We start from the raw sequence: 24,439 nt of genomic DNA on the forward strand, positions 1-24,439 counted from the left end.
GGCTGAAAGACTTGAACTTAAGGGAATTTATATTTGCGAGGAATTCGTGTTGGAGAGACTGTTCGGTCTGAAGGTTGATAAGTCCCCGAGGCCTGATGGTCTACATGCTAGGGTACTGATGGAGGTGGCTCGAGAAATCCTGGATGAGTTGGTGATTATTTTCCAGAGTTCGATAGATTCGGGATCAGTTCCTGGATCAGTGGAGCTGGAAGAGCTCAGCAGTACGGGCAGCATCCATTGAGCAGCGAAATCGACGTTTCAGGCAAAAACCCTTCATGAGGAATACAGTTTTTCAGGGCAGAGGAAATGAACTGGGAGTTGCAGTGGGAGAGGGCCTCCCTGAGATTCTTGTAGAGAGAGGAGGAAAACTTCTTCAAGGCAGGCATCCTTGCAAGAGGATTCGCAGTAGGGTTAAATCAACGAGGTAAAAACAATGACTGCAGATGCTGGAAACCAGATTCTGGATCAGTGGTGCTGGAAGAGCACAGCAGTTCAGGCAGCATCCAACGAGCAGCGAAATCGATGTTTCCAATTCCTGCTTAAAAATACGGGGTCGACCATTTAGGGCAGAGATGAGGAGAAACTTCTTCACCCAGAGAGTGGTGGTTGTGTGCAATTCTCTGCCCCAAAGAGCAGTGGAGGCCAAGTCTCTGGATTCATTTAAGAAAAAGTTGGATAGAGCTTTCAAGGACAATGGAATCAAGGGTTATGGAGATAATGCAGGAACAGGATACTGATTATGGATGATCAGCCATGATCATGTTGAATGGTGGTGCAGGATCGATGGGCAGAATGGCCTTTTTTGCACCTATTTTCTATTGTCTATTATCACTGGGACGTAATGCACCCGGTCCAGGTTATTTAACCACCTGCAGGCCATTCAGTTTTTTCTAGCAGTTGTCCATTTTAATGGCCATCATACTCAGTCCGGGCCTCTCACTCTCTTGAATGTTAAGGTATTACTCGTATTTTCCATCGTGAAACTAACACAAAGTAATGACTCAGTTCTTCAGCCTTTTTCGCGTTCAGCAGTACTACCTCTGCAATATCATTTCCCAACAGTCCAATGCCCACTTTTGCTTCTCTTTTGTACTCTATATATGGAAAGAAACTCTTGCAGTATTCCTTTATATCAGTGGCTAGTTTACTCCACATTTAATAATCTCCCTGCTTATTTTATTTTGTTTGCCTTCTGTTTTGCCTTTCTAAGCTTCCAAATCCTTCAGTTTCCCACTGCCCCTCGCTAAATTTTATGCTTTCTCTTTTGCTTTAACTTTATACCTGACTTTTCTAGTCAGCTATGGTTGCCTCAGCCTACCTGTACAAGCCACTTTTTCCTCAGGATAAATCTCTGCTGTATCCTGAATTACTCCAAAAAACTCCTGCCATTGCTGTTCCACTGTCTTTCCTCCTGGGCCCGTCTCGCAGTGAATTGTACCTAGCTCCTCTCTCATGTCTCTGTAATTACCTTTATTCAGCTGTAATACCATTACTTCTGATTTTAACTTCTCCATATAAAATTGCAGAGTAAATTCAATCATATTATGACTGCCTTCTATGATTTCCTTCACCTTAAGCTCCCCTCATCTAGTCTGCCTGCTCCAAAATGCCACCTCATAGCCATTTCACAAATTCCTTTCCTGCAAATCACGATGAACCTGAATTCCCAGTCCAACTGCACCATCAAATCCAATATGATCACTGTAACGTTGCCTTCCCCACAGATCTTTCTAGTTCCTGACATATCTTGCACCCCATCACCTGACTGCTGTTTGGTGGCACGTGCATGCCTCCAATTGCATTTTCTTCACCTTTTTGTTTCCTCAATTCTACCGACACAGATTCTACACCATCTGACATTACTTCATTTCCTATTATTGATTCAACTTGATTTCTTGCTAATGAGACAAATCTAACTCTCTGCCAAAATGCGTATCTTTTCAACAGGATGAATATCCTTCAATACTCAGCTCGGAATCCTGATCATCTTGCAGCGATGTCACGATGATGCCCATCATGTCGCACCTGCCAATTTGTCTTGGTCGCAAGCTTATTTACCTTATTCCTGTACTGCAGGCATTGCGATATAACAGTTCAGTCCTGTATTAACCGTCCCACTTTTCATTGTCATTTGTTTGTTCAGCCGTTTGTACACACACAGACCCAAGTACTGCTGCAGCCCAAATGACATATCCCAAACCAAGCACCAGGTAGACAGCACAACATTCAGGATTCTCAATCCTGGTCACAGAGAACAGTAGCTATGCCTCTAACTAGACTATTCCCAATTATCCATTGGGCAGCGTGGTGACTCAGAAATGCTGCCTCACAGTGATTCGGACTCGGGTTCTATTCCAATCTCTGGACCCTGTCTGTGTGGAGTTTGAACATTCCTCCCATGTCTGCATTGGGAACATTAACTCCTTTCTCACTCCACAGTCCGTCTCTGTGTTTGCTTCGGATTTGTACCATCTACAGTATTTTTGCTTTTCTTTGATGGAGAGATGCCGCAAATGAGGCAACTCTTTGTGAAAGCACCCGTGGATCTCGGGTTCCCTGGGCGTTTCGGAATCTTGCGCGGTCACGTGTCTAGGGGCAGTGTCCCTTGATACCCATTCCATCTTTTTCAGTCCCTCAGTTCATCGTCAGTACATGCAGCCTTTCCTTGTGCTACCCCTGGGACTTCCCACACCCCATCGCTTGGCACTGGATACTCCCTTTGCAGGACTCTGCACAAAACGACACTGGGCACTTTCTGACCTGCTGTGGATGCTGGGTAAAGACCCAGCCATTGCAAGGAATAGAATAACTAAAATCCAATTGAATAGCAAAGCAGAGTAAACAGGCTGAATGACATCCATCTGCTCTGACACTTTCTAGTCTTCTGTTTATCCTCGTCCATCTGCAAATAGATGGTCCATATGTATAACTTGTCAAACAGGTTTGATGGAAGTGATAGATATGAGAACTCTGGTCATTAAAGGGATTCAGTGGACTCCACTTTCTGGGTTAATGAGGTCACACTGATGTTTTATAATCAAGTCTATCCACTTTAAAGGTAAGGCTTGCTGGAGTTGTGCTGAAAGGATATTTAAAATGTGGAGACACTAGATTACGTCACGTGCGAGTGAGGTTAGGAATAGGAAGGTGGCACAGTTAAATACACGACCACAGAGCTGGTTGAGTGGTAGTATTTCTGATAAGTGGATCATTGGGATTCCCGACTTCGTAGGATATACACAAGAAGGACGTTATGCACATAAACTGGCTATACTGGATTTCGTTCTAGGTAATGAACCAGGCCAAGTGTTAGACTTGGAGGTTGGTGAGCACTTCGGCGACAGTGACCACAACTCGGTGATTTTTTTCTCTAGTGATGGAGAGGGATAAGTGTGCACTGCAGGGGAAGAGTTATAGATGGGGGCAGCGAAATTATGATGCGGTGAGGCATGACTTAGAATGCGTGGATTGGAAAAATAGGTTTCAAGAGAAGAACACAAATGATACATGGAGATTGTTCAAGGAACAACTATTGGGTGTCCTTGATAAGTATGTACCAGTCAGGCAGGGAGTAAAGGGTCTTGTGAGGGAGCCGTGGTTTAATAAGGAATTGGAATCCCTGTGAAAGGGAGTAGGGCGGCCTATGTAAAGATGAGGCGTGAAGGTTCAGTTGGGGCGATTGAGAGTTATAAGGTAGCCAGGAAGGATCTAAAGAGAGAGCTAAGAGCAGCGAGAAGGGGACATGAAAAATCCTTAGTTGGTAGGATTAGGGAAAACCCAAAGGCTTTCTATAGGTATGTCAGGAATAAAAGGATGACTAGGGTAGGTATTAGTCCAGTCAAGGATAGTAGTGGGAAGTTGTGCGTGGAGGCGGAGGAAATTGGAGACACACTAAATCAATACTTTTCATCAGTATTCACACAGGAACAGGACACTGTTGCTGATGTGAATATTGAGTCAAAAGTGATCAGAATGGATGGCCTTGAGTTATGTAGGGAAGAGGTCTGCGGAATACTGGAAAGGATGAAAATAGATAAGTCCCCTGGGCCTGACGGCATTTATCCTAGAATCCTCTGGGAAGCTAGGGAGGAGATAGCGGAGCCATTGACCTTGATTTTTATGTCGTCATTGTCTACGGGAATAGTGCCAGAAGACTGGAGGATAGCGAATGTGGTCCCCTTGTTCAAGAAGGGGAGTAGGGATAGCCCGAGTAACTATAGGCCAGTGAGTCTCACTTCTGTTGTGGACAAATTCTTAGAGAGAACTGTAAGGGATAGGATTTATGAACATCTGGATAGGAATAATGTGATCAAGTATAGTCAGCATGGTTTTGTGAAGGGCAGGTCGTGCCTCACAAACATTTTTGAGTTCTTTGAGAAGGTGACCAAGGAAGTGGACGAGGGTAAAGCAGTAGATGTGGTGTATATGGATTTTAGCAAGGCGTTCGATAAGGTACCCCATGGGAGGCTAATTCAAAAACTACAGAGGTATGGCATTGAGGGTACATTAGAGGCTTGGATTAGGAATTGGCTGGCTGAAAGGAGACAGAGGGTAGTAGTTGATGGTATAGGTTCATCTTGGAGTGCAGTTACTAGCGGTATTCCACAAGGATCTGTTTTAGGACCATTGCTGTTTGTCATTTTAATAAATGACCTAGGGGAGGGGCTTGAAAGCTGAGTGAGTAAGTTTGCAGATGACACGAAAGTCGGTGGAGTTGTGGACAGCGAAGAAGGACGTGGCAGGTTACAGACGGATATAGATAAGTTGCAGAGCTGGGCAGAAAAGTGTCAAATGGAGTTCAATGTAGCTAAGTGTGAAGTCATTCACTTTGGTAGGAGTAACAAGAAGATGGATTACTGGGCTAATGGTAGGCTACTTGGTAGTATAGATGAGCAGAGGGATCTTGGTGTCCATGTACACAGATCTCTGAAATTTGCCATCCAGATAAATAGTGCTGTGAAGAAGGCATATGGTGTACTGGGCTTTATTAGTAGAGGAATTGAGTTCCGGAGTCCTGAGGTCATGTTGCAGTTGTATAAGACTCTGGTGCGGCCTCATCTGCAGTATTGTGTGCAGTTTTGGTCTCCACACTATAGGAAGGACGTGGAGGCATTGGAACGAGTGCAGAGGAGGTTTACCAGGATGTTGCCTGGCATCCTTTCTATCCTTCCTGTAGCATTTGATTCCTGGAACATTAAGCTGACAGTCCTGCCCATGCCTGAGTCATGTTTCTGTAATTGCTATGAGATCCCAGTCCCATGTTCCTAACCATGCCCTGAGTTCATCTGCCTTTCCTGTTAGCCACCTTGCATTGAAATAAATGCAATTTAATTTATTAGTCCTACCTTGTCCCTGCCTGCCCTCATTGTTTGACTCACTTGTATTCTCAGCTGTATCTGTCTCAGATCGAGCTCCCCAAATCCTCCCTGTGATTGTTGCCACGTCCCATCCCGGCATTCCTCCAAATCCGTGTTAAGTCCTCCCACTCCTAAAACCTTCCCTGTATCTGTCACCTGTTCCAGCTTCCACAACCCTCCCTATCTCTGTAAGACACACCCCTGTCCCAGTTAATGCCGCCCGTTCAATCACTCAATGCCAGTAGTCAAGATAATATCAGGGTAAGGTGTGAAAGCAGAAACACTGTACTGGGTTAGATGATCAGCCATGATAATATTGAATGGTGGGACCGACTCTGTGGTCAAATGGCCGATACCTGCTCTTCTTTCCTGTGCTTCTCTATAGACTTACTATCTCCAAAACCTCATTCAGTCCCCACAGTCATTCCAATTTTGTAAACCCCTTCAGTCCCCACAGCCCTCCCTATCTCCAAAAACTCCTACAGTCCCCATGACTCTTCCTATCCATGTAAACTGAATCATTCCCCACAAACCTCCCTAACTCCATAACCTCCAAAAGTCCCCACGACCCTCTCGATCTCCATAATCTCATCCAGTCCCGACGAGCCTCACATTCAGAGTAACTTCCTTCCATCTTAGTAGGCGGCGAGGTGGCACAGTGGTTAGCACTACTGCCTCACAGCGCCAGGGACCGGGGTCCATTTCCCGCCTCAGGCCACTGACTGTATGGAATTTGCACATTCTCCCCGTGTCTGAATGTGTTTCCTCCTGGTGCTCCGGTTTCCTCCCACAGTCCAAAAATGTGCGCGTTAGTTGAACTGGCCACGCTAAATTGCCCATAGTGCTAGATGCAGGGGTAAGCGTAAGGGAATGGGTCTGGGTGGCTGCGGTTCGGTGGGTCGGTGTGGACTTGTTGGGCCGAAGGGCCTGTTTCCACACTTTAAGTAATCTTATCCCCATGATCCTCCTGATCTTTGTAACCTCCTTCAATCCCAACAGCCCTCCATATCTATTTGTCCTCTTTCAAGCCCCACAGCACTCCCTATCTCCATATTGTTCTTCAGCCACCACGTCCCTCCCTATTTCCAAAGCCTCTATTACTTGTTGAACCTGTAAGCTACCTTTTTCAGATGGATAAATAGAACTCCCATAACCCTTTCTGCTGTGAGTCTGAAGCCAAATCATGTTCGCCTAACAGTAGGTCAGGAGCTGGATTGTGTTAGAAAGGATATGTCACTAAACAATAACTGGACCTTTAGAAACAGATTTAATAAAAAGAGAATGTGTTTTTGAGCCTGTTGGATTGTATTTTTATTGGTGTGAATAGAAATGGCAGAATAGATACGGGTGTAGGAATGGCTGTACCGAGGATACGGTTTATTTAAATTTTCAGAAACCTTTACACAAGTTTCAATAAGGGCGAAGGAGTAACTTGGTCGATAATAGGGCCCCTTAACTATCAGGAGGTGGGTGAGATATTAGACAAAATAGTGTTGTCAGAAGTTACTGTGGAGAAAGACATGGAAGCTCGGAAACTTGGGGAAATAAATAGTGATGTCTTGGAAAGAATCCTCACCAGAGTATAAGAAGTACTAGAATCTTAAAACAAATAAAGGTGGATCAATCCTTAGCAGCTCATTAGGCTTATCCTTGAATATTATGGGAAGCTAGGGAAGGGATTACGGTGTCCCTTGCAGAGATATTTATGTTATCAACAGACACAGTGAGGTGTTGGAAGACTGGAGGGAAGCTAATGCTGTTTTATCGCTTAAGGGCTGAAGGGAAACGCCAGGAAATTACAGTGCCGTGAGCCCAGTGATGGGGAAGCTGTTCGAGGAGATTCTGAGAGAAAAGAGCTACATATATTTGGAAAGGCAATGGCTGATTAGAGATAGTCAGCATGGCTTTGTGAGGGGGAAACCATGTTTCACACACTGGATTGACACTTTGAGGAGTTGACCAAGAGATACGTAAAGAGATAGGTAAAGGCAGAGCAGTCAACGTTGTCTACATGGACTTCAGCAAAGCATTTGACAAGGTTCCAAGCAATGTAGAACAGCTAGTCAAGAGGAAGAAGGAAGCTAAATTAACGTTGAGGAACCAAGGATCAGAAGCAGTTCTCTAGAGAGTTCCATGGGCCAGCAGGGTGGCTCAGGGGTGAGCACTGCTGCCTCACAGCACCAGGGACCGATTTCGATTCCAGCCCCAGGCCACTGACTTTGTGGAGATTGCATTTTCTCTCCATGTCTGCATGGGTTTCTGACAGGTGCTCCGGTTTCCACGCACAGTCCAAAGATGTGCAGGTTAGGTGAATCAGCCATGCATTGTTCAAGAAAGGGAATGGAGTTAATCCTGGGAACTATAGACCTGTCAGTCTTCTGTCTGTGATGTGCAGGTTATTGGAGGGGACGTTGAGAGGCAGGATTTATGATTCCTTAGAAAACCATACTTTAATTACAGAGAGTCAGCATGGCTTTGGAAGGGACAGGTCATGCCTCACAAATCTTATTGAATCCTTTGAAAATGTGACAAAATGCATTTATGACTCATTGGAAAAGTACAGAGCATGGGACACATGGAAATCTGCCAGTCTGGATACAGAATTCCTGGCCCATAGAAGACAGAGGGTGATGACAGATGGAAAAAAATTCAGCCTGGTACTCGGTGACCAGTGGTTTTCTGCAGGGAGAGGTTACAGAACCTCTGCTGTTTGTGATTTTATGAATGGACTTGGATGTGTGAGTGGAAGAGTTGGTTAGTAACTTTGCCAATGAGACGAAGGTTGGTGGAGTGGTGAATAATGTGGGTGTCTGTTCGAGGTTGCAACGGGACGTTGACCGGATGTAGAGCTGGGCTGAGAAGTGGCAGATGTCGTCAAATCTGGAAAAGTGTGAAGTGATTCATTTTGCAGAATATAGGGGTAAAGGCAGAATACTGGATAGAGTGGAGGAACAGATGGATCTTGGATTTCATGACCAGAGATCCGTCAAATTTGTCACCCAGGCTGATAATGTTGTTAAGAAGTAATATGTTGTGTTGGCTTTCGTTAGCTGAGGGATTGAGTTTTAAAGCCATGAGGTTATGCTGCACCTCTATAGAGCCCTGATTATACCCCACTTAGAATATTGTGTTCAGTTCGGAACCCCTCATTAGAGGAAGAATGTGAAAGCTTTAGAGAAGGTGAACAGGAGATTTGCCAGGATGCTACCTGGACTGGAGAGCATGTCTTATGAAGAAAGGTTGAGGGAGCTCCTGCTGTCCTCACTGGAATGAAGAAGGGTGAGGGGCGACTTGGTAGAGGTGAACAAGATGGTATGAGGCATAGATAGAGTGAATAGTGAGAGACCTCTTTATCCCATGGCATACATGGTACAAGGGGGCATAATTTTAAGGTGATTTGAGGATGGGAAAGGGGAGATTTTAGATGTAGGTTCTTTACACAGAGTGGTGGATGGGTGTAACGGGACATTTAATAGAGTCTTGGTTAGGCACATGGATGATAGTAAAATGAAGGTTATGTAGGTTAGTTTGATCTTAGAGTCGGGTAAAATGTTGGCATGGTATCATGGCCGAAGGGTCTTGTGCTGTCTTGTTCTGTGTTCAATGTTCTGTATGGTAAACTGGATAATAAGCTCAGATCAATGTAAAAGAATATGGCATTCAGGTGGAGCTAGTCAACTGGATACAAAATTGGCTTGATGGTCGGAGACATAGGGTGGTGGGAGACATGTTGTTTTTTTCTGACTGGAGGCATGTGACCAACGGTGTAGTGGGTTCCCTGTTGTTTGTCATTTGGATAAATCATTTGGATGGGAATATTGGTTTCCTGGTAAGTAATTTTTTTGGGTGATACTGAAATTGGTGGTAAAATGGACAGTGAAGAAGGTTGTCTGTGTTTCAACAGGATGAACAGTACTGCTGGGATAGTGGGCTGAAGAATAGCAGATGGAGTTTACTTAGATAAATGCAAAACGTTCCATTTTGGTAAAATAAACCAGAGTGGGACTTGTACAGTTAATGTTCGGGCCCTGGGTAGTGTTGTCAGTCCGTGACCCATGGATGCAGGTGCACAGTTCTTGGAAAGTGGTGTCACAGATAGACAGGCTGGTGAAACAGGGGTTTGGGATGGTTACCTCCATTGGGCAGAGCATTGAGAGTAAGAGTTGGGATGTCAAGATGCTGCCTGACCTACTGTGCTTTTCCAGTACCACGATTATCTGGACTCTGGTTTCCAGCATCTACTGGCATTGTTTTTACCATGTTGTTTCTGTACAAGACACTGGTGAGGTCACCGTAAAAGCATTGCTGGAAGAACTCATCAGGTTCACTTACCCCATTTAGTGAAGGACATCTGACATTCTAACCTGGTCTGGCTAACATGTGACTCCAGACCCACAGCGATATGGCTCAGTCTGTGCTACCCTCTGGGCAATTCGCAGTCCAATCAGTGACACCCACATCCCATTAATGAATAAATTAAAATACATGTATCCCTCCCTATCTCTGCAAACCCCTCCATCTTCAGCAATCTGTAATGGCTTTGTAACACTGTTCAGGCCCGGACCACTCTCTGTAACACTCTCACCACCTCCAGCACCTTCACCTCTCCCTGTTCCTACTGTGACATTATACCCTCACAGGGATTCCTCTTCCAACTGCCCTCCTCCTGCGAGCTAATCCTTTGCAATCCCTTTAACACTTTCTCCTCAAATATTCTCACACTTCAGGATTTTAAGTACTTTTTGGTGATCGTCTTAGCCTCATAATATAATATAATCCATTTTGTCCTGAGTGAGGGCCGGCTGGGAATTTCTTGCTGAGGTTTTATGTTTCAAGGGAATGTCCTTTTGTTGAGTATTTTTCACTGTCCCTCAAATGGTTTCCATTGTTCATTTACAGACTCATATTTCAGTTTGTTTAGTTTGTTTATCTTGGTAGGTTCTCCTCTCACCCTCATGTAACTGGCTATTTTTGTTTCTAGTTGTAATTTGTCCTTTCTGTGATTCACTTTAAAAGTTTAAATTCCTTTAAACTGCACATTATCACAATTTCCCAGGGGATCTCGCCAGGTGACATTACTCAGTCACTAAGTTCCATCACAAAACGGTCGATCTGACATAGTTACATCCCTAGCCAGTTGCACAATGTGTTTTTCAAAGAAACACTGAAAAAAATCTCCCAACCTGTCTTCCAATATCACTGTTGTCAGTGTGATTGACAAGATTATACGAATATTGAAGTTTCACTGAATTATCCCCAAGCCTTTGTAAATAATTCCAATGAGTTCCTGTTTAATGCAGTGATGAGCAATGGACTCATGTTCGTTGGCTAAAACTGTTCTGCTGCTTGTGTCCTTGGCAAGTAGTAGCCAGTATTTAGATTCAGACTGACTCTACTTCATGATCTGTGGTGAAATGCTTTGGCCTTTGTTATCCATTATTGTTAGTGTTACCCATTTTGCCTGAGTTTGTACAAGATTGCGAACCATTGAATATGTTTATTCACCCTGTATCCATGTCTCTTTGTTGCCTAAATCTCTTATATCTGAGTCTGAACTCCATCTACCTTATTGCAGCGACGTTGTCTATTCAAAATAAAACATAACTTACTCTTTCCCAGAATTTTCCATCACGAATCTATTCACTGATGTACAAGTTTAGTTAAGCTCTATCCTATCCTGTTCTTTCCTGCTTGTCTTCAGCCACATTCCCATGCTGTTCCGATGCTACACCTTTTCTCTTTGGATTTGGAAAGCTCCATTCACCTGAACCCTGTCCCTGCATCCTCTCTGTCAGTTGAAAACTCTGTCCATAAACCTACCAACATGATTTGCCAGGACTCTGGTGCCAGCACGGTTTCAGCTGGGCCATCCGAATAGATTATTTTTTTTAAATCAGGTATGGGATGTAGGTATCTCTGATTGAACAGCCTTTCTTGCCCAGCCCGAGCTGCCCTTGAGCTAAGTAACTTGCTCGGTCATTTCAGAGGGTCATTGAGAGGCAAACACTTTGCTGTGTGGTATGTCGTGCAGACGACGTTTTGGGCAGATGTCCTTCTCGAAAGGGTAAGTGTTTGGGATTTTTTTACATCAGCAATGGTCTCACACTTATTTGTGGATTGTTAATTACTATTTTTAAAATTATTGATTTCAAATTCCACCATTTCTGATGGTGAGATTTCAGCATGCATCCCTTGAACATTAGCTGAGGTTTGGGATACATGTTCTAGCAATAATACCACGAGGCCATAACTTCACCTGCTCACAGGTTGTTCAGTCCTGACCGGTTATGACAGTGCATCATGAAGCAAAACTTGTTCTTCCAACACAATACACAATTATGTGTTCCTGACATCTTCTAGGACTGTGGTGATATCACTTCGTATCTCATTCTTGCTTTTGCTCTTGCTCTTGCTCTCGCTTTCTCTCTCTCTCTCTCCTGATTTTCCAGATCTCTATGTCTTCAATAATTTGTGACTCCTCTAACAGTTCCTATCTCTGTAACCTCCTCCTATCCCAGTAGTCCCTCCACATATTTGAAATGTACTGCATTCCAGACTACCATCCCTATCGCTGTATCTTGCTTCAGTGTTTACAACATTCCTCATCTCGGTAGTCTCCTCCTCCAATAAATGGAGACAGAGGCATGCAGCACGTAAACTGTTTCTTCAAGCCAACTAGTCCATGCTGACTAGAGTCCATGAACGAGTTGCGTTTCCCTGCATTTGACCCGTATCCCTTCAAACCTTCTCCTCCCCATGTACCTGCCCAACTTATACATTTTGTAATTGTACATTTCTGTACCATTTCCCCTGGAAGCTCATTCCATAACTGCACCATCCTCTGTGTAGAAAATTTTCTCCTAAAATCTCTTTTAAGTATTTCCACTCCCATCTCATATTTATGCCCACTATAACAAAGAACATGACAGCGCAATACAGCCCCTTCTGCCTTCGAATTTGCGCCAACCTGTAGACCCAATCTGAATCCAATCGAACCAACATTATTTCAATACTTGTCCATATGCCTACCCAAAGACCGTTTAAATGCCTTTAAAGTTGGTCCCGGCTATTCTGAGTAAAGAACCTACCGCTGGCATCTGTCCCATATCTATTTATTCATATTAATATCTACCTAAATTTAAATCTATCACCCCTTGTGCTCGACATCGCCATCCAAGAGAAAAGGCTCTCACTGTCCAACCCATCTCTCCTGCTGATTATCTTATATATCTCAAGTAATTGACCTCAAACATATTCTCTTGAAGAAAAACAGCTTAAAGTCCCTCAGCCTCTCCTCTGAAGACCTTCCCTCCATACCTGGTAACTTCCTTGTAAATCTCCTCTGAATCATTTCCAAAGCTTACACATCCATCCTGGAATGCAGTGACCTGAACAAATGTGGCCACACCAGAGTTTTGTCCAGCTGCAGCATGATCTAATGGTTCTGAAACTCAATCCCTCTGCCAATACAAGCTCACACACTGAATGGCTCCTTAAACCTGGGTGGCAATTTTCAACGAACTATGTACATGAACATAGAGATCTCTCTTTTCATCTATGCTACCAACAGTCTTACCATTATCCCAGTAATCTGTGTTCCTGTTACTCCCTCCAGAGTGAATCGCCTCACACCTTTCCACACTAAACTCCATTTGTGAACTTTCAGTCCAGCCGTGCAGCTTATCTATACCTTTCTGTAACCTACAACATCTTTCGTCACTATCCACATCTCTACCAACCTTAGTGTCTTCTGCAAATTTACGAACCCATCCTTCAATGCCCTCATTCAGGTCATTTATATAAACGACAGCAACAGTGGATCCAAAACATATCCTGGAAGTATCCAATAGTAACTGAAATCCGGGATCAATCTTTCTAACCACCCACTACCCTCTGTCTTCTTTCAGTGAGCCAATTTCTTATCCAAACTGCTTAATCATCCACAATCCCATGCCTCCGTATTATCGGCAATAGCCTAACAAGCGCCTTACTGAAATACATATACACCACATCAACTGCTTTACTCTCATCCATCTCTGTCTTTGTTCTCCCTCCTAAAGACCTCAATAAGGTTCGTGAGGCACGACCTACCCTTCACAAAATCGTGTTGACTATCCCTAATCAACTTACTCATCTCCAGATGAATATAAATCCTATCCCTTACAAGCGTTTCCAACACGTTACCCAGTATCAAATTAAGGCTCACATGTTTATAACTATCAGGATGGTCTCCACTCCCCTGCTTGGGGTGGCACGGTGGCGCAGCAGTTAGCACTGCTGCCTCACAGCGCCAGAGACCCAGCTTCAATTCCTGCCTCAGCCAAATGTCTGTGTAGAATTTTCACATTCTCCCTGTGTCTGTGTGGGTTTCTTCCAGGTGTTCCGGTTTCCTCCCACAGTCCAAAATGTGCAGGTTAGGTGAATTAGCCATGCTAAATTGCCCACAGTGTTAGGTGGAGGGACAAATATAAGGGGTTTGGTTTGGGTGGGTTGCTCATCAGGGGGTCGGTGTGGATTTGTTGGGCAGAAGGGCCTGTTTCCACACTGTAAGTAATCTATTCTAGGGGGCCAACATTTGCTCTCCTCCAACCTTCTGGCACTATTCCTGTAAACAATGACGACAGAAACATCAAAGACAAAGGCATGGCAATCACCTTCCTGGATTCCCAGAGAATCCAAGGATAAATCAGATCCAGCCCTGGGCACTTATCTATTTTTTGATTTTGCAGAATTGCTAACACCTCGTACTTCAGCACTTCGATCCAATCTAGTTATGGAGTCCACTACCCTTGGGTAAAGACGTTGGCTAATCACCTTACCTGTATTCCTCATGGACAATGATACAAATATTTCTGCTCGTGTTCCTGCCACTACTTTGCCACAATGTGCTGGGATACACATGTCAGGACCTAGTGCTTTCTATATCTTCGTATTCTACGACCTCCAGCACCACCTCTTCTGTAAAGGGAACTCTTTTCAAGCCATCACTGTATCTTTAACTGACTTGTCCGCAATAATTTCTGACATAGAATGGTCATTTAGGGCATCGCTCAACTTCTGTGATTCCACTCATGGATGGCCTTATTGATATTTGCGGGGCCCTAGTGTCTCTCTAGTTGTTTTTTGTACTTGTGTGCTGTAGAATTTCCTTGCATTCTCCTTAACCTAAAACACCAATTCTATCGCATCTCTCTATGTTTCTTTCAACTTATCCAGCCTCTCAGTTTCTGTCAAACCCTCCAGTATCAGTAACATTTTCGTCAATCTTTTCTCCATTTACAGTTTCAGGAAATGTTTCCTAAAGCAGGAGGATCAGAATTCTATGCAATACTCCAACTGGGCACCCAGCAATGCCTTATACAGCCATATCATGATGTATCAACTCATGTAGTCAATGCTGTGACCTATGAGTCTGCTGAATGCCGTTTCCCCACCCTGTCCACGTGTGATGCCACATCCAAGGAACAATGTAACTGTACTCCTTGTTCTCTCTCTCTGTTCGCCAACACTGCCCAGGGTCCGACCATTAAATGTGTTAGTCCTCCCTAGTTTGTTTTAACAAAATCCAGCACCTGAATTCAACTCCATCTTTCATTCCTTGGCCCACTGGTTGCTGTTCGAGATCCCCTCGATAACTGTATTCCCTGCGCACTATAACCCGTGTTCTATCCGGGCTTTCATCAACAAAGTTACTAACAATGACTCCTATGCTCTTACCGAAATAATTTCTGTAAATGATGCATAACAGTGGATTTGATACTGTTCATTTTTGCACACCGCTAGTGATAGGCCCGTAGTCTGCACAACAAGCCTCTCCCACCACCCTCTGTCTCCTACTGTCAAGCCAATTTTGTATCTAGTTGGATAGCTCTCCCTGCTCCCATGTGATCTAACCTTACTAACCAGTGTTCCACGCTAAACCCTGTCCCAGGCATTGCTGTGATCAGTAGAGACAAAGTCTCCTGTTCTGTCATCATCTATCTTCTTAATCACCTCTTCAACAAACTCAGTCAAGTTTGTGAGACACTACTTGAACAGGCTTCCAACTCATGCCCCTTGGATGTCACTGATATGAATACCGCTTTAAGGGAAACTTCTTCCTAGGTTACCCCCAATGTCCTCAGATATACAGGATTAGCTCCAGGGATTTGTCTAATTTTTACGCATTTTAAAATCTCCAGCAACTCTTGTTCTGAAATGCGGAGTCTTTTGAAGAATTTATTTCCCTGACTTCCCCAGTCTTTAGGTTCTGATGTGAAATTTTCGTTAAGGATCTCACCCATCTCTTGTGGTTCCACACATGGATTATCCCATTGATCTTCAAGGGGACACATTCTGTGCCGATGTAATTTACTGTCCTTAGTATTCATGTAGAATCCCTTTGGATTTTCCTCAGCATTACCAGCCAAAATTTTCTCAGGTCTCCTGTTTGCCCTATTGAACTCCGTCTTCAGTGTATTACTGTACCCACAACGTTCTTTGAGGAATCCAGCTGCCCATATATGACATGCACCGCCTTTTTCTTGACCAGAACCTCAATAACCCCAGTCATCCAGAATTTTCTACTTGTAATCAGCGTTGTCCTTCACACTAACAGAAATATCCTCACCCTGAACTCTCATTTTATCTTTCTTTTGAAAGCTTTCCATCTGCAGGAGGTACATTTACCTGCAAATAGGCTCCACAATCTACTGTTGAAAGCTCTTCTGGATTGGGGCAGGCCAGTTTTGATGTTTTTCTTCTGGAACAGGCCTGTCCTATTCCATAACTGTTTTCAAACTAGTATAGTTGTGCTCACTTTGACAAAGTGCTCCCCAACTAACACCTCAGTCCCTTTCCCTACCTTGTTTCCAAAGGGGCGTTCAGATTTTGCCCATTTCTCCAGGGGGAGGGCAAACAACCTGTGGTAATTGTGCACATCAGTACACATGACATAGATACAGTTAGATGGGTTCTGGTCAAGTAAGTATTGGAAGTTAGGTAAGAAGTTAAAAAGCAGGAATACAAGGGTAGTGAGCCCCAGATTACTCCCAGTGCCATTGCCAGAGAATACGGAAATAGAAAGATAAGCCGATGAATGAGTGCCTGAGAAGCTGGTGGAGGGGCAAGGGTTTTACGTCTTGGATCATTGGGATCTCTTCTGTAGTAGAGGTGACCTGGACAAGGGGGACGGGTTCGACTGGAACCAAAGGGGTACGAGCAACCTGGAGGGAGATTTGCTAGTGTTACCTGTGAGGGCTTAATCCAGTTTGCCAGGGGATTGGGATTCTAAAAAAGAGAGAGACCATCGGCCAGTCAGAGGAAAATACACCAGCCACCGAGAGCAAGTTTCCTATTCAGGATAAGCAGAGACACAGTCATGGGAGATAAAAGACTTCTGGTTTAAAGGACATTTATTTCATGAGGCCTGACTGGTACGGCAGGTGAGATCAGAGCATGGATTGGCTCTGGGGACTGGGATATTATAGCCATAACAGAAATATGGCTGCGAGAATGGCAGGACTGCAGCTCAGTGTTCCAGGATACAGAAAGTACAATTGTGACAGAAAGACAAGTAAGTGAGGAGGGGAAGTTGCGCTTTAGATAAGCGAGATGACAACAGTGGTTAGAGATGATACTCCTAAAGAGTCATCAAATGAGGCCATATGGTTAGAAGTTAGAAAGAAGAAGGAGGCGGTCACTTTGTTGGGACTGTATTACAGACTCGCAAATAGCTAGCGCGTGTGAGAAGAGCAGATGCGTAGAGAGATTGTAGATAGCTGTAGGAATAAGAGAGTAGTATTGATTGGAGATTTTAATTTCTCCTGGATTGACTTATGCATTCAGAGAATAGAAGGCCCATATGGGTAACAATTTGTGAAATGGGTCCAAGAAAGTTTCCTTGACCAATATGTAGACGGTCCTACTCTACTCAGGTGGGCGCAGCATTGGACCTCCCCTTAGAAAACGAGATGAGGAAGTGATTGATGTGTTAGTCGGAGAGCACTTTGGGTCCAGTGACAACAACTGTCTTAGTTTTAACATAACTACAGAAAACGACAGGAGAGGTCCACAGGTTAAGGAGCTATGCTGGAACACAGCCAGTTTTGGGGCCATGAAGCAGGGCCCAGCAGAGGTTGAGTGGGTGAGTCTGTTTGAATGAAAAGAAACAACTGGAAAATGTGAGGCTTTTAAAAGTGTGATACTGAAATTCCAGGGTCAGTATGTACCTGTTCGGGTGAAGGGAAAATGGCAGGTTTAGGGATCCCTGGCTGATGAGGGATATTGAGGCTCTGGGCTGGCAAATGAAGATGGTATACATTGGGTTTAAGGTGTCCATACATACCGAACCTCTTCCAGCCGTAAAAACACAATCAATCCGTGGAGACCCTATAATCTTCTCAGGTCTCTGTCGAACCCACTCCAGTCCCTGTGACTGTTCCAATCCAGTTCCTAAAGGACCTGCGATCTGTGTAACATGTTCTCATCACTATCTCCCACCCTGTCAATGTAAGCTCTTCCAGCATTTCCACCCATCTACTCATCTGCATAAACCTCTCCAGCTCTTACACCCCTATCTGTGTTAACGCCTACCTCCCCTACAACACTTTCCCACTTAGGCCAATCTGGAGGAGACTACCAATGTTCCTTTATATGTGTAACTGTCTCCAATCAAGATTGCTTTTCTCACCTCCAGGAAAATATGTCCGATTCCACATCCTCCATGTCTAAATAACACCAGAACCTAAGAATTTCAATATCTCTAAACCTGTTCAGTCCCGTCTACCCTCCGTAAGTGTGTGTTTTTCTTTCAGTCTATACAACCTACATTATCTCTGTAATCTGCTCCATTCCCTAAATAGTCCCTGTCAGTATAAACCAGCACTGTCCTACCACTATCCTTATCCCTGTAAACTGCTCCATCCCTCCCAACCTCCCCATCTCCATGAACTCCTGCAGTCCCTACAGCTATCCACATTCCTGTAACCTCCTGTGGCTCTATGGTCCTCCCTCCCTGTCAAACCACCTGCAGTCCCCACATCCCTCCCAATCTGGGTCCTCTGCTCCAGATCAGACCATTGTTGTCTCTGCAAACACCTCCACCTCTGACAACTCTTCCTATTTGTGTAAACTCGTTCAGACCCCATACTCTTCAGCTTCCTGCATCCTCTTCCTGCCATTGCAATCAAAATCATGTTTATGTGAAATCCACCAGTGCTTAAACCTTCCCCAACTCAGTAACCTCTTGCAATCCTAACAAAACACCTAAACTGTGAAACCTTTTTATTTTGCTACCATCCTCCCTCCCTCCTCAAATGTGTTCATTACCACGTAACCTCACAATTACTGAATCCTCCTTTTGTCATTGCAAACCTACTAGTGTCCGCAAAATCCTCCTGTCCTGATATCCCTCCCTATCTCTGTCATGCCCACCACCCTCCAGTGCCCTTTTGGGAAACGTGGCAGAGGAGGGAAGATTTGTAGAGTCCTGGTTATGTTACGAAGGTAGAATCCTGGGAATTACAGATTTGGTCTAATGTCTGTGGTGTGCAGATTATTCTAAAGGACTCTGACAGACAGAATTTATGACTACTTGGAAAACCATAGTTAAATTTTAGACAGTTAGCATGGGTTTGTGAGGGACAGGTCATACCTCACAAACCTTATTGAATTCTTTGAAGATATGGCAGAATATGTTGAAGTTCATTCAGAAAATAAGGAGGCATGGGATACAGGGAAATCTGTCTGTCTGGATACAGGATTGGATGGCCCAGAGAAGACAGAGCATGGAAGCAGATGTACAGTATTGAACCTGGAGCTCAGTGACCATTGGTGTTCTGTAACAGTCGGCTTTGGGACTCTGCTCTCTGTGATTTTTATAAATGACTTGGATGTGGATGTTGGAGAGTGGGTTAGTATGTTTGCCAATCTGGTGGAGTGGTGGGTAATGTGGAGGGCTGTTGGAGGTTGCAATGGGACATTGACAGAACGCAGAGCTGGGTGGAAATGGTAAATGGAGTTCAAGCTGGAAAAGTGTGAAGTGATTTATTCTGGAAGGTGGAATTTGAATACAGAATTCAGGGTGAAAGACAGAATGCTTGGCATTATGAAGGATCAGAGAGATTTAGGGGTACATGGCCATAGATCCCTCAAAGTTGCCATGCACGTTGAGAGGGTTTTTAAAATGCATATTTTGTGTTGGCTTTCCTGAGCAAGGGGATTGATCTTAAGAACAGTGAGGATTTACTGCATCTTTATAGCGATCCGGTGAGACCACACTTGGAATATTGTGTATAGTTCTGGTCCCCTCTTCACAGGAAGGATGTGCAAGTTTTAGAGAGCGTACACAGGAGATTTACCAGGATGCTTCCTGGAATGGAGGGCATTTCTTATGGAGAACGTTTGAGGGAGCTAAGGCTTTTCTCATTGGAGTGAAGAGGGGGTGGGACAACGTGGTAGAGGTGAACAAGATGATGAGAAGCACAGAGAGAGTGAATAGTGAGAGACATTCTCTTCTGTGGCATAAATAACTACTACAAGGAAGCTAATTTTAAAGTCAATGGAGGATGGATAAAAAGACAGAGAATGGTAGGTGGTTGGAATGCACTGACAATGGTGGTAGAAAAATTGGATACTTTCGGGACATTTAATCGATTCTTGGATAGGCACATGGATAATAGTAAGATGAAGGGTATGGAAGTTAGTTTGGTCTTACATTCGGGTAAAAGGTTGACTTGGCATCACGGCCGAAGTGTCTTGTGCTTCAGTGTTCTGTGTTCTGCGTTCTGTATGGTAAATGGGTAATAAGCTCAAATCAGTGTAAAAGGATATGACATTCAGGAGAAGCTATTCAACTGGATACAAAATTGGCTTGATGATTGGAGACAGAGGGTGATGGGAAACATGTTGTTTTTCTGACTGGAGGCATGTGGCCAGCGGTGTAGTGAGTCCACTGTTGTTTGTCATTTGGATAATTGTTTGGATGGGAATATTGGTTTCCAGATAAGTAAGCTTCTTGGGTGACACTGACATTGGAGGTAAAGTGGACAGTGAAGAAGGTTATCTATGATGCAATAGGATGGACATTACTGCTGGGATAGTGGGCTGAAGAACAGCAAATAGAGTTTAATTAGATAAACGTGAAGTGTTCCATTTTCGTGAAACAAACCAGGGTGGGACTTGTACAGCTATTGTTCGGGCCCTGGGTGGTGTTGTCAGTCAGAGACACGGGGATGCAGCTGCACAGTTCTTTGGAAGTTGCATCACAGGCAAGCAGGCTGGTGAAGCAGGCATTTGGGACAGTTACCTTCATTGGTCAGACCATGGAGAGTAAGAGTTGGGAAGTCATGTTGTATCTGTACAAGACACTGGCAAGGCTACCATAAATGCATTGCTGATCAGTAGGAAGAACTCATCAGATTCACCTCCCTGCTTTAGGGAAGGGCAACAAATATTCTCACCTGCTCTGGCCCATATTTGACTACAGACCCACAGCAAGAGGGCTGACTCTGAGCTGCCCTCTGGGTAATTAAGAGTAGGGTCAAAGAATGTTAGTCCAGGCAGTGACACCCACATCCCATAAATAAATAAATAAAAATGAATATGTCCCTCCATCCCTCTGCAAACCCCTCCAGCTGCAACAATCCGTACTTAGTATGAAACACACTTCAGGCCCTGACCACTCTCGAGTAATACTATTACCACCTCCAGCACCTTCACCTCTCCCTGTTCCTATTGTGACATTATACCCTCACGGGGATTCCTCTGCCAACTGCCCTCCTCCTGCTAACAGACCCTTTGCAACCCCTTTAAAACTTACTCCTAAAGCACTCTCGCACTTCAGGATTTTAAGTACTTTTTGGTGATCTTCTAAGCCTCATAATCTAATAAGATCCATTTTGTCCTTTTGTTGAGTGATTTACACTGTTCCTTCAAATGTTTACCACTGTTCATTTACGCACACACATGTTTCAGTCTGTTTAGCTTATTTAGCTTGGTCAGTTCACCTCTCAATCTCATGTAATTGACATTTTTTTATTTTTATTTGTAGCCTGTCCGTTCTGCAATTCACTTTAAAATTTTATATTTCTTTAAAATGCACTTTATCACAATTTCCCAGGGGATCTCTCTAGGTGGCATTACTCATTCAATAAAAAAGTGAGGTCTCCAGACGCTGGAGATCAGAGCTGAAAATGTGTTGCTGGTTAAAGCGCAACAGGTCAGGCAGCATCCCAGGAACAGGAAATTCGACGTTTCGGGCACAAGTCCTTCATCAGGATGAAGGGCTTGTGCCCGAAACGTCGAATTTCCTGTTCCTGGGATGCTGCCTGACCTGCTGCGCTTTATCCAGCAACACATTTTCGACATTACTCATTCACTAAGTTTCATCACACAACGGTCGATCTGAAATAGTTACATCCCTAGCCAGTTGCACAACGTGTTATTTAAAGAAACACTGAAAAAAAATCGCCGAACTTCCCTTCCAATATCACTGTTGCCAGTGTGATTGACAAGATTATACGAATTTTGAATTTTCACTGAATTGTCATTATGCCTTTATTAAAAGTTCCAACGAGTTCCTGTTTAATGCAGTGATGAGCAATGAAATGCTGTTCAGTGACCTTAAACTGTTCTTCTGCTTGTGTCCTCGGCAAGTCGTAGCCAGAATTTACATTCAGACTGATTCTACTTCATGATCTGCGGCCAAATGGTTTCTCGGTGATGCCTTTGTTATCCATTATTGTTAGCGTTGTACACTTTGCCTGAGTTTGCACAAGCTTGTGAACCATTGAATATTTATGTCCACCTTTTTTCACCCTGTAACCACGTCACTCTGATGTCTAACTCTCTTTTATCTCTGTGTCACAAATCCATCTACCTTATGGCAGAGACTTTGTCCATTTCATATAAAACATAATTTACTGTTTCCTACAATTTCCTGGCAAAAATTGATTCGCTGACGTGCAGTTTTAGTTAAACTTGTTCCCATCCTGATCCTTTCTGCTTGTCTTCAGCCACATCCCCATGCTGTTCCAAAGCTTCACCTTTTCTATTTGGATTTGGAAAGCTCTTTTCACCTGAGCCCTGTCCCTGATCCTTTCTGTCAGTTTAAAGCACTGTCCCTAAACCTACCGACGTGATTGGCCAGGATACTGGCCCAGCAGACCTCCAGTGGGACCATCCGAATGGTTTATTTTTAAACTCAGGTATGGGATGTTGGTGTCTCTGACTGACCAGCCTTTCTTGCCCAGTCCTAGCTGCCCTTGAGCTGAGTAACTTGCTCGGCCATTTCAGTGGCAAAGACTTTCCTGTGGGAATGTCGTACAGAACACGTGAGGATGACAGATTTCCCCGAGTGTATTTTTGATGAACAACATTGTTTTGGACATCAGCAATGATTTCATACTTATTCATGGATTGTTAATTGCAATTTTAAAAAAAAGATGATTGCAAATTCCACCATTTCGGATGGTGGGATTCAAACCTGCCTCCACCGAACATTGGGTGAGCTTTTGGACATATGCTCTCGCAGTAATACCACGAGGCCATCACTTCACCTGCTCAAAGATTGGTCATTCCTGTGCACTGATACCAGGGCATCAGGAACCTAAACCTGTTCTTCCTACATGATTGTTTCATTATTAAATATTCCGGCCCTCTGGTGATATCACTCAGTGTCACTCCATATGGTATCCCTCACTGTGAGGGTCAAATTTCTGCCTCTGTCAGCGTCTCTCACTCTTGCAGCTACTCCGGATCTTGAGCAAATTGAAGTTTTCACTCCAGAGAGACACAGCAGCACAGGCCAGGGATGGAAACAGGGTTTTTCAGATCTCTGTTGGACTTAGTGCCATTCTCCATGTGTATCCCTCACTGGATCAGACTAATTTCCCATACTGTCTATTCCTCTGACTCCTGTAGGTATTGGGAAGGTCCTGACTCAATCGACTTCCCAGCTGCTGGGTATCTCGTCCATCGCCACATTGAAGATGGTTGATCAGCCAGGGAGACAAAGGGAAGGGAAATTTGGAGTCTTCAATAATTCCTGCAGTGAGGTAAGAACACTCACAGTGAACAGAGCAGAGAGCAAAGAGAGAGCTCCAAACATCGGCTAACAAAACATGACATAGATACAGTGCTGGAGGGGGAGCACAGTACAGACACACCCCAGGCTCAATCCACACCCCTATAGTAAGTTCTGTTGTGCTAAGACTCACTACTATGCAACACTCTATCTATGGCATATGTTGGTGACTAGTAGCTTCAATAATTTGTAACTCCTATAATAGTTCCTGTCCCGGTAACCTCCTCCCTACCCTATACTCCGTCCACATACTTGAATTGTACTGCATTCCAGACTCCCATCCCTATTGCTGTAACTTGTTTCAGTGTCTATCACATGACTTATCTCAATAGTGTCCTCCTCCAATAACAAGAGACAGGGTCATGCAGCACAGAATCGGTTCCTTCGATCCAACTAGTCCATGCTGACCAGACTCCCTGAACGAGTCGCGTTCCCCTGCACTTGATCCATATCTCTTCAAACCTTCTCCTCTCCATGTACCGGCCCAAATGTCTTTTACATGTTGTTCGTGTACTCTTCTCTACCACTTCCCCTGGAAACACATTCCATACCTGCACCATACTCCGGGTGGAAACTCTTTTCCCCCAAACCCTTTTAAGTTTTTTCCTCTCCCATCTCCTACTTATGCCGTCCAGAACACAGAACATAGAAAATGACAGTACAGTACAGGCCCTTCGGCCCTCAATATGCGCCAACCTGTGGAGCCAATCTGAAGCCCATCTAACCTTCCCTATTTCATTCTAACCCATATGCCTGTCCAATGACCATTTAAATGCCCATAAAGTTATTCCATGCTCTGACTATTCTGACTACTCTGGCAGCTGTCCCATGTCTATTAATTAATATTAATATTAATTCCTACCTCAATTTAAAGCTATTTGCCCTCGTGCTAGGCATCGCCATTCGAGGGAAAAGGCTTTCGCTGTCCAACCCATGTCACCATCTGATTATCTTATATGTCTCAATAAATTGGCCTTGATCTCTTCTCTCAAACACAAACAGATTCATGTCTCTCAGC

The sequence above is a fragment of the Hemiscyllium ocellatum genome, chromosome 17 (assembly GCF_020745735.1).
Source record: "Hemiscyllium ocellatum isolate sHemOce1 chromosome 17, sHemOce1.pat.X.cur, whole genome shotgun sequence".
NCBI classification, from domain to species: Eukaryota; Metazoa; Chordata; class Chondrichthyes; order Orectolobiformes; family Hemiscylliidae; genus Hemiscyllium; species Hemiscyllium ocellatum.